The sequence below is a fragment of the Rhamphochromis sp. 'chilingali' genome, assembly GCF_963969265.1.
Source record: "Rhamphochromis sp. 'chilingali' genome assembly, chromosome: 16".
Taxonomy (NCBI): Eukaryota; Metazoa; Chordata; class Actinopteri; order Cichliformes; family Cichlidae; genus Rhamphochromis; species Rhamphochromis sp. 'chilingali'.
The window spans coordinates 18764157-18776000 of NC_137943.1; positions in this window are offsets into that span (position 1 = coordinate 18764157).

An 11844-nucleotide genomic window follows, 5' to 3' on the forward strand; every position below is an offset into this window, starting at 1 on the left:
CAGCCCATGTACTGTACAATGAAGCATATCTCAGATACATATTAACTAAATTGTGATTAGCACAGTAAGGATAATTGTATAAGCAGCTGACCAATGAGATGAAACCAAACAGGTTCAAGCAGCCTCACAAAGACTGAAAGTGTGCTGAGATTATTTCTATAAGCAGCAGTTTTAGTGACTTTTCAACGGAAAACAAATGAGCTCATTTGTACTTGAAAGCCTCTCTCCAATATTACAAATTACTGGAGTAAAAATAGCATTTATTCATTTATCCCTTGTGAAGATGCGAGATATTACATAAACCTTTCTCAAAGCACATGTAACTGGAGAAGGAGAGCTGCACTCTGTGTTTGTTTGTTTTTTTAAGTTTAATTGTAATTTTAATCAAATGTAATCAGACATCATATAGTGAAAACAATTAGCATGAGTATAACTTTTGTATGCACTCATAATGTGAAATTTTGCTTTTCTAAAAAACATTACTTCATTGCTGCACATTAATCAGTCAGAAAAAGAAACTGTAAAGTTTAAAAGCTGCTCGGGTCCTTTTTGCTTGTTCAGCTTGTGAACGAGTGGCGTTCTCTCTTTTCATCTTTTCAAAGTCGTTTGCAGTTTTGGTCATGTCATGTTACATGTTATTTGGCACTCAGACACAATGGCACCAGTGTCTGCTTACCTTCAAAAATATAGAGGTTGGCATCTACGCCTACTACTTCATCTTATCCCTTCTTAACCCAGTGGTATTGTGAATACTCCTATTACAACCATGTCAGCTACACAAGGAAGCCACATCTGACAGGAGTCCCTATGCAGTTTGAAATAAAACTGTCCCTTAGCTAAAATATTGCTGCTTATAAATAATTAATGTGATGGCATTTCCTATTTTTTTCCTTGTTTTTCTTCCTTTTTTTTTGAGGCATAATTAAAATCTCAGGAGCCCTCTGACTGTGCTGGGGATTAATCTCCCATGGCAGGTCTCCATCTGCAGACTGGATCATCAGCCATCCCTCTCTGCATTAGCCCCCAACTGTGCAACTGTCTGCCCATCCCTTTATCATCAGGCTTTAGCGTGATGCAGAGGGGCTCACTTGGGAAAGGAGTGGGAGATGCGAGAGAAGGTAATAAGAAGGCAACAGAAAGAAGGAGATGTTGATAGAGGTTGCTGTTGAACAGCAGCAATAAGTCATTATTTTTGAGCTTCATTTTCCCCTAAATGACCTTCTCCACAATGATAGCTTCCTAATAGTAGATACATTTTTTAATGCAAATAGTTGAGAGTGTGATTGTAAATTTCTCTTTCTTGTAATGTTACTCTTAGGGTGGTGAGGCTGGAAGCCTTTCAGAAAGTCCATCTGAACTTGCTATGAAGATATCAATACACCAATAGGGCAATTATTTATTTATCTTTTTTTTAATTGAAAAAAAAAAAGATAAAATGGAGCAAATTTTGAGTAAAATGCAAACTTTATCGGTTGAGCTAATTGAGCATAGCATTAGTTCAGGCAGACCACAATCTCAGTTCTTCGGCTGATATTCATGCTGGTGATTGGTACATTTGTGTATTTTTAGTGGCTGAGATAATATTTTTTCCCAGTCCGCTGCCAATTCCTCTGCCGGGCAAATTCGGACTCGTTTGGCATCAAAATACACAACGACAGGTTTGCTACATTCAAAACATAGCTACACAATAGCAACAAGCAGTATGTAGGTTTGGTAAATATGTGTAAGTGGAACAGAAAGCATTCCTTAAATGAGCAATGCAATATGACAGCAGTCAGTCACAGGGACTCATGGGTTTATAATTCTCCCAGGCTTTGAATTGGAAACCGTCTCTTCATCTAAATAGCCAAGTATTTGGCTGCATCACAGTCCAGGCGATTTAGCAAGCCCTGGGCTCCAGCATGCAAGATATGGTTGATCCAATTTAGGCCATGCTCAATCAACCTAATTCTACAGGGGACACGGCGGCTGGATACTGCAGTGTGTGCAAGAATGGATTGCTCAACAAAGCAGCTTTTAAAGGTCATGTTTTCGCTGCAGCCATGCCTACAAGATCCTTATAGAAGGCACATTTTGGAAACCGAGTCCTGTATGTAAATTCATTTTAAGTCTCTGTATTAACAGTGATTTATGCTGCGAGCCTAAGGGGCCTCAGTTTTGACTCAGAAAGAAAGTGTGAAATGCTGTATGACATCAGCAAGGCCCCGTTTATGGAAGGCGCACGTCTCTGCGAATAACACTGACACTACAAGTATCCGAAGCACTTCTGAATAAATAAATAAAAGCAGCAAGCTCTTGTTTCCCTGTTTACTCTCGCTTTCTTTCTCCTGTTGACACAACGTAATTACTTGCTAATGCTGTAACTTGTCACAAACGTATGCATGTGCGCACGTCAACAAGGTTTCCACGTTTCTTCCTAAGATCGTCATCTTTCTCATGGGGAGAACGGTGTCATGCTTTTGCTTCTGCCATACAAGGAGCCAATTATATTATCAGCGTGGGACCTCGGCTTGACATCGCATGTCCTGATGGTATAATGAAATAAAAGAGGTTTCACATACATGCCCCCACTGCGTCCTTGACGTTTGGATATGTCTACTTTGCAGTTTCTGTAATTTGCGTGAAAGGTATGTTTTCAAAGATACCGTGGAGATGAGCGTTCTCCACAGGGGAGCGGCGACCCTGGCAACCAATTCGAGGGGCAGCTTGTGGAGGCAGAGAATGCTATACTCCACATTTTGAAATTCGCTTTTGTGGTCCATATTTTTTTTTTAAAGTTGAATTGGAAAGAATATTGTAGGAATGGAAGAGCTGCATGATCAGTATTGTCCTTAACTTGATCTGCTTATAAAACTTAAATAGTCAGTTTAAATAACAAATAAAGAAAGAAATACCTAACATGAACAACAACATATGACATATTACACTGTGTCACATAACAAATATCAAGCCATAATGCAAAAACAGCCTTTGAAAAAACCAAGTACACTCCTACTGCTCCATAGGAATTAAGAGTGTAAATAGCAGCCAGGTACTTCTAATCAGAAGCACTTGTTTAACTGATCATCAGCAAGTGTGAGCACGTCTATAATAGCAGATGTTTTGGCAGGTCTGGAACATTCAGGTGTGTGCCAACACAATGCTAAGGTTATTTACTCATTAAAGACATCAACAGTCGTAGATGGGTTATAAGCCTGTTTCCAAACAATTTCGAGTCCGTCATTCTAAATTGAGAACTATTATTCACAAGTAGAAAACATTTAAGACAGATGCCGATCTTCCTAGGAGTGGATGCTCCAGCAAATTCACCCAAATATCAGACCATAAGAAGAAAATGCAAAATACGAAAAAGCTACATATCAGACTCTACAGGTATGTTAAAATTTAAATTCTTTTAATTTCACAAAGTCTACATATTTGTGGCTTTTTTTGGAAGGTTTATAAGGAGAGTTGCAGCTGAATAAAAAAAAATAACAACTCATAAGATACATAAGATTCCAACTGTCAAGCACAGTGGAGGAGGGGGGATGATTTGGCCTTGTTTCCGAGCCACAGCCTTTGAGACGACTGTAAACCAACGTATTTTAGAGTCAAATGTGAGGCCATCTGTCCAACAGCTAAAGCCAGGCCCAAATTGAGGTCATGTTCTCAAGGACAGTGGTAAATCAAGAACAGAATGGCTAAAAAGGAAAATAATCAAGCTCTTGCAGTTGTCCAGTCAAAGTCCAGACCTCAACATAACTGAAATGCTATGGTTTTAATCTTTAAGACAGCTTATGTGCATAAACGAAAAACTTGAAAAACTCAATGAACTGAAGCGACACCGTAAGGAAAAGTGGGCTAAAGTTCCTCCACACTGATATAATAAGACATGACTAATAAGGTCATGCAGGAAATGATTACTTCGTTTTATTACTGATAAACATGGTCTACAAACGACCAGGCTATGGGTTATACCTAGATTTCCCCAAATAAATTCAGTTTGACTTTCTTAGTTAAATAAATGCCATAGTGTAATATGTCATTTGCTCATTTGAGGTTGTATTTACCTAATATTAAGACCTGGTAAGATACTGACTGGTACTTATGCCAGTCTATGTATTCTACTTTTCTACTGCAGGCTTCATTCACCCAATCACACGCACACAGTCCACAGTTACAGAAGTGCTTTCCTCTATGTCTAAGCACTTTTTTATCTAACATTCACACACACACGCACACACTCCGATGAACATATTCAGCCTTCATTTTCTTCCCCAAAGATACTTTGACATACAGACTATAGAAGAGGGGGATTGAGCCACTGATTGGTGGACGATCTGCTCAAGCTCCTGAACCACAGCTGCCCCTGAGCCAGAACCAGATGATGTTTCATTATGTCCTGATATGTAAAATCTTATTTTTACCATGATTATAATATAGTGCTCTAAATGTTATAAGTCAGTAGGAGTTTCCCAGTTCTGTCCTGCTTTCTGATACTCACTGTTGGATGTTTGTCTTCCTGCAAATTCATCCACTTCACATAGTTTCTGCATTTCTCTCAAAGGTGTCATTCCAAAAATTGGTCAATCTCAGCTCTGGCCTTTTTATTTTCTGCCCTTTTTTCCCCCTTGCAGCTGGGAGTTCACCCAAGATGTTTCTTCTTTTATTTTCTAGGCCCCAGCTTTTTGCATGTATTTTTTCAGCCTATGAGCCAGAGTATGGAGTGGGTTTTTGGCTGTTTCTAAAACATCACTTATAAACATCTTCCTGTAGTTCGTATCCATCCTGGAACCAAGAACATGTCTGTTTTCATCCCTAGTTTATTTACAGTTTCAATTTGTCACTTGCAGAGTACTTGGCTTGCATCTTTTCACAGACAAGTTGTATCTTATAAGGTAAAGTACTGCATAGCAAATCACATTGGCAATTTGAATTTGCAACGTGAAACAAAGGTTGACATCGAAATCATCGTCTTGATGACAAGGAGAATTTTACTGACTGTTGGAAGTCGTTTAATCTAACATACAAAGTTTTACCGCAGTCAGGAATGTTTGTTGTAAATGTTCAACATGCTGCTATAAAATGTGCCAAGCAGTGCTTGGTGCTGGCGCTTAAAACATGCTTGTTATAATGAGATCTCCCACCAACAAACAGATGTGGCGAACCAGCATTATGTGAAGTTAACATCTGTAGATAATTGGATGGTGTAGCTTTTTGTGGAAAACATATTGTGGGCCCCTGTTCCTCAGTGAGAAGTCATTATCAATGTTTATGTTAATAGCTTTGCCATACCAAAGCAGCATGTGTTCTTGGACTGAAGGGGGTTTGGACGACTATTTTTGTTTTCCATTTCTTAGTCATAGGTGCATTGCTGCTTAGATTTTCAAAAGTGCTGAATATCAAATTTCACTTCACTCACTAGATGGCTTGACTTCAAAACTAAACTTACAATTTTAAGTCTTTTTAAAACAGCTATATTAACCTATACTCAAAATGTATGAGGACAGAAACTATTTTAATGGACAGCATCACCCATCTTGTATCCTCTTTTTATGTCTTTCTCAGTAAGGTTTGCACTCGACTGTAGTTTTATCACATTTACATTCAGCTTGATGGTAAATTCAATGCATCATTCATCCATTTCACATAATAAGAGTAACCAAGGACTAGGCATGAAACATGAATGCAGCACGATAGGCAATTGAAAATGTTTGCGGTTGAGCTTGGAATGAAGGTAATTTAACATTTCAAGCAATGAAAATGACTTGAAGTGATGAAGGCTGCAATAGGTAATCATTTGTTTTCAGTCTCCTCCTGAACACTAACAGCTCACACATCCATCCAGTCATTTCCTTGTAAATAAACCTCAAGTATAAAGCGTGCAGACAGCTGTGGCCAGTTCATTTCCTGCTTGACTAAATGTTAAGATGGGCAAGTTGTGATATACTGTAAATGATTCAAACTTGTGTTGTGTGTGTAGAGAGGTGGCCAATATGCCTCTAGCATCTCTGAATACTCTGTGACCTCAAGCACCCTTGGGGTTTTCATGCAGCAGATCTTTTAGAAAAACAGAAAAAGATGCCTGAGAGAGAAGTCCTGCTTTGGTGTAGGAAACAAGGGGGAACCGCAGGGCACATTTAAGCTAAACATAGGTAAATAGCTTCATACGCTGATGTTCACAGTGGCAATGTGGAGAAGCCAGAGTGTTATTTTGCTTGTAGACCAAATATGCAATTTTGTATTACTTCATTCAGTCAGTCTGGTAGTGTGTGCACATGCCATTAGCAATTTAGGAGCTTTGTTTCTACTATTAGCTTTAACAGAACTGACCTGTGTGTTGATCACAATGATATCTTGCTATACCGGTAAAATAGAAAGTCATACAACTCTTATTTCAATCAATCCAGCACTCTTAACAGAGGGAGGTAACATCGCAGATTTTACTCCTACTAAATATAAAGTTGGGATCTGGGTGCTTCCCAATCGTGTGTGAGCTAGAAATCCATCCTCAATGCCTCCTGTGTTTATGCAGAGACTAAACTGCTGTTCTTTTGCAGAGATCATTCTCAATCTATGCTGTCTGTGCACACACCCCGCCAGCAGAACTCTTCTGACCATTCAAGGTAAACTAACTGAAAATGGGCACACCACCAAACCCATAATTGTGGGACAAATAAAAAAATAATCTAAGCTGTGATTGAGAGCAGATGCTTTAGTCTACTCTGTGTTAAATATATACAATGGAAGGATAACGCATTAAAACAGGTTTCATCCAAACAGAGTTAAAGACCATGGCAGCAACTTTTGTTTACTCCTGCCCGGCTCACAATCTGAATCCATGCCCGGAAGATTTCAGCCTGTTTTGTAGACAAATGTTGGTTTACATCTTTACCATTCGAAGTAACAGGCGAGCTAATTAAAAGTGAGAACAAGAGACTCCTGAGCTTCAGTGGTTGCTGGCATACTTGAACATGCTTAGTACTCCATACAGCTGTAAAGTGTTATTTAATATGGTTCCATGTATTTCTGATAAATGAAATCAAAACCCTATTTTATGGATTGACAGGCAATTACAAAGATGTGAAGGACAGATTTTTTTTTAACTAGGTTCAAAGTAAACACATTTAACACTTTTAAAAAAGTGCTCCAAATTAATTAGATGTATTAGACAATATATTCACATCAGGTACCAGCCCATCTGGTACCAAGAACCATGCCATGTTCAAAGTCACAAATCACCTTTCTTCTCTATTCTGGTGCTCGGTTTGGACTTCAGTGGGTCATCTTGACTATGCTGACATGCATAAATGCATTGAGTTGCTGCCATGTGTTTGGCTGATTAGACATTTGCATTAACAAGCAGTTGAATAGGCGTACCTAACAAAGTGACTTGTGAGTGTGTGTAAGTATACTGAGTCCGAGTGTAGCTTTAGGTTTAAGTCAGTCTTTAAAGTCTTTCAACAAACTGATACAAAATGACTATATAAATAAAGCAATGAAGTTATATTTCAGTGTTTATCCGTGGTGTTTACACGTTTCATAGTAATGTCATAGAATACACTAAGAAAACAGAAAATTAACAATTTAACAAAAATAATAAATAAATAAAACATTAAGCAGTCACTCAGCCCAAAAGAAGGCAGTACTGAGGTTAAAAAAAAAAAAAAAAAAAAAGAAAGAAAGAAAAGAAAAAAAGGTAGTGTTTCTACTGAAGATGTGAATATCACTGGATGAAAATCTAGGTATGTTTAGCTTTTGTGTTCAAGGCAGCCTTTGTGTTTTGCCTAACTTATATTAGTTATATACAATAAATGACTTAAACTTAGTATTTTTTTATTGTAGTGAAAGTTTCTTCATAATCAGGAATGGGTCATATAGTCATCTGCTTTGACACCTATGATGCTGTAACTTGTTCTAAACAGGCAAAGTTTTAATTGTTTTCAACATGAATTATATTGACAGAAGTACCTGAAGAAATGTTTTGTAATGGCAATAGAGTGATAGAGCATGTAATTATCTCCCACTGTCTTGGGCTGATAAGGAAAAAAAAATGCCAAGTGTCAAAAATGTTAATCTGGGTATTAGACGAGAGGGAAGATGCATGTCTCAGTCTGGGAATTAATTTTCAAACACTTTCATTTGGGCGCTGCGATTGAAATAACTCCCTGACTGAAAAAAAGAAACTTTTCAACGAATTTCATTTGTTTTAATAGCAAAAAACACCCAAACAAACAAACTCAGCAGTGTTTGCACTGTAACTGTGTAACTTTATAGTGGTAAAAACTTGTTCAGATTGCAAAGAGTGCAGAGATTGCAGTTTTTGGATATAAACAGGCCATAACTGCTATCGTGGAATATCTGAGAAAATGTGTTGTTATCTGTTAAAGCTTTTAAGCCATTGTCTAAAGCCAATGTTTAATGGCAAAATAAAACTGGAAGGGCAGATTTGAATGTTTTCAGAATAATGTGGTATTACTGATGTATTAATCTTATTTGACAGCAGTTTGAAAAAATCTCAATTAGGCAACACAAAGTGCTTCTGTTAACAAAGAAAGACCACTGAACAATCTGAACAAGCATAAGAGCCTACAATTCAGCAAATGTATTCTATTTTATTCCAGATTTTCTCTCCATGATTATGACCTTTCTTTGGACTTTTCCTATAGCTAAGCAAATAAAAGTATATAGCAATATTTTCTGTGAAGTCTTGCAGTTTTTTTATGCAAGCTATACAAAGCGCATAAAAAAAATTCTGGCCATAAAATTTATTATCGCAATCGATATCAAAGGGCAGTCCTGGGGGAATACAATGCCAACTGGGAACAAGTATGACTTATTGCCGGCAGCGTAGACCAAGCTCTCACTACAGTTGCACGGGGACTAAATAGCCAATAACAGCATTCCCAGTACTCCATACTCCCATGGCACTTACCACAGGACAACCAGAGTGATACGGTTGATGCTTTTTTCAAGACCACAAATCAGACGGGTTCAGTAAATCTATATATTCCCTCAAGTGTCCTTGAAAGGATAAAGAGTTGCTCCAGTGTTAAATTCAGAACCAGGTGATGATCAGCTGGCAGCTCACTTCCTTTCTTCACTGAGTGTCCAAGACATACAGCTACAGATGTGAAGATATGATTTCAAAATCAGTCATCAGCCTCTGACCTAGGGTGTCCTGGTGCCAACTCGAGACGGCACGATACCACTTTTTAATGTCCGATACCGATTCCGATATCATAAATTTGGATATCTGCCGATACCGATATGAATTCGATATTTTGTAATCAATAAAACAGTTTTTTATATATATCTTGCTGCATTTATATAAGTTTATTATCACGTTTTAAAAAACAAGAGACTGAAGCTATTCTGGAATACCTGTATGCAAAACATACACTGCACCCAAAACATTTTATAGTTCAGCAACACTGATCAATCTGATTGATTATCGTGGCTCAAGAGTTGGGAGTTCGCCTTGTAATCGGAAGGTTGCCGGTTCGAGCCCCGGCTTGGACAGTCTCGGTCGTTGTGTCCTTGGGCAAGACACTTCACCCGTTGCCTACTGGTGGTGGTCAGAGGGCCCGGTGGCGCCAGTGTCCGGCAGCCTCGCCTCTGTCAGTGCGCCCCTGGGTGGCTGTGGCTACAATGTAGCTTGCCATCACCAGTGTGTGAATGTGTGGATGACTGGATATGTAAAGTGCTTTGGGGTCCTTAGGGACTAGTAAAGCGCTATATAAATACAGGCCATTTACCATCAATCTACTAAATTTAAACCTACACCATTCCCCCTATTCTGGTATTTTTCTGGTATTTTAAAGAGTACTTAGTGAAAATATTAAGCAACCTATCTAATAGGGTTGCCAACTCCCAGCAAAAATATTAGGGAACCACCCCCCGCCCTCATCTCATGATGCTTAATCGATGTAATCAACTTTAATTTAATGCAAGTGTAAAACAAATGCACAGGAATGAATTATTTTTCTACAATAATTAAATATATTCAACATCTTTCTTCAACAGAATTGCAGACTACACAGATGGTACCTTCCCAAAGAAAATAGTACTATAGCTTACTGAGGTGTATATATGACTTATTCCTTACTATATACAATAATGGATTTCTATACATTTAATCAGATGACCACTTTTGTTGTAAGATTCAGATAATTATTTATTCAAAGTTTTTAAATGACATAACAAAGAAAAGTATTTCTTTGTGCCCCCCTTTCCCTGTTAATGTCCAACCTGGCCCCCCTGGCAAAACTTTGCTAGACCCGCCCCTGCACAGTTACCAGCTGTCAGGTTAGTGACTCCTGAGATTAGGCACAAAACAGGTTTTAATTTTCTAAAATATATTTTTGGGTTTTTCAAAAACATATTTATATATAATTGTTACACAAAGTTTTGGCTGTCTCACCATGTTTTGGTACAATCTCCCAGGTGTAACATTTTTTAATAATTTATGTTTTTGCTGGAGAAGAGCAAGGTTTTTTGTCAACACCGTCAGACACAAAGAAATGCAAAAATATATATTTTAAATTAAGTTGTTTCAGCTATTTTGGCTATTAGCAGCTTCTCTATTCTATTGTTTATGCACATATGTTTTCAAAGTAATTATACCACATTTAAAAGTAAGATTGTTTTGGGTTTTTATTATTAGAGTTACAGTCATACATATTTTCAGAAGCTTGTATTTAATCTCTATAAGAAACAATCATATTAAGCAGAATGGAAATTACACATTTATTGAGAAAATTACGTATTTTATTGGGAGATCATGAGGGAGGAAACTATATGGTTCTCCAAAAGAGAAAAATAAACCAAAACTCCATATTATGGAGTTGACAAGGTGCTGACGATGGTGACACAAATCTGACGGTGGTGACACACTAGTAGAAAACAAGATATTATTTCTTTCAAAATGACCATTAAACCTTAGCAACCTTTGTAATATCACAAGACATATAATAACAATTCTGTTTTTGCACATGTCAAGTTCTACACCTTAACAGTTCACCAGCAAGTAGCTACCTACTACTCCTTGATTCCTAAAGTACTCTGTGGTTGTGTGTTTAGACCCTGCTGGACTTTCTTTCCTTTTGTCTCTCTGTGCTTTCTTCCAAAACCTTCTCTTCTGCCTTTTTTCTCTTTCCTTCAGATCACTGATGTTCTTTATTTTTCTCTTTTTCACTCTATTTCTCCATCTTTCCCTTTCCTTTATGAGAAACTCTTTCTTCAACTTGGGCTGGCTGTTATTTTTTTCTCTCCTTCTTTTTTGATCATCCCTGTTCCTTCTCTTTTGTTCCTCTACTGACAGGTTCCCCTTTGCTATTCTAGCCTGAAATGTACCATTTTGTAATTACTATAATTTTTTGAACCTTATGCTTTTTTACAGATTAAGGATGAATATTCACAACACAATTATGCATTAAGTAATAGAGATGCTATCCGGTCTTTAAGTCTGATGTCATTAGCCGTTTCCAGGTCCAAACTCCGCTGCAGATCCCAAACTCAAAGGAACTCTGCGGCATCACTGAGAGTTACAATCTGTCTAAATTATTTCATCTTTAATAAAATGATCAGTGTGGCTGCTCTACCAGGTGTAACATCCAGGCATCCATGAAAACAGAATATATGAAATTTAACAGAGTTAGAAGGTAGATTGCTTGTTTCCACCTGAACATGATATACCAGCTCTGCTACCACTTCCAACATAAATGGAGACAGAAAACTAAACAGCAGTGACTATTGTCAGGTTACTGAAGTTGGGCTAACTGGTATATAGTGATGTGCTACATGATCGCTAGCGACACAGCTATGTTAGCATAATATAAACACAGTGAAGCTGGAGGATGAATG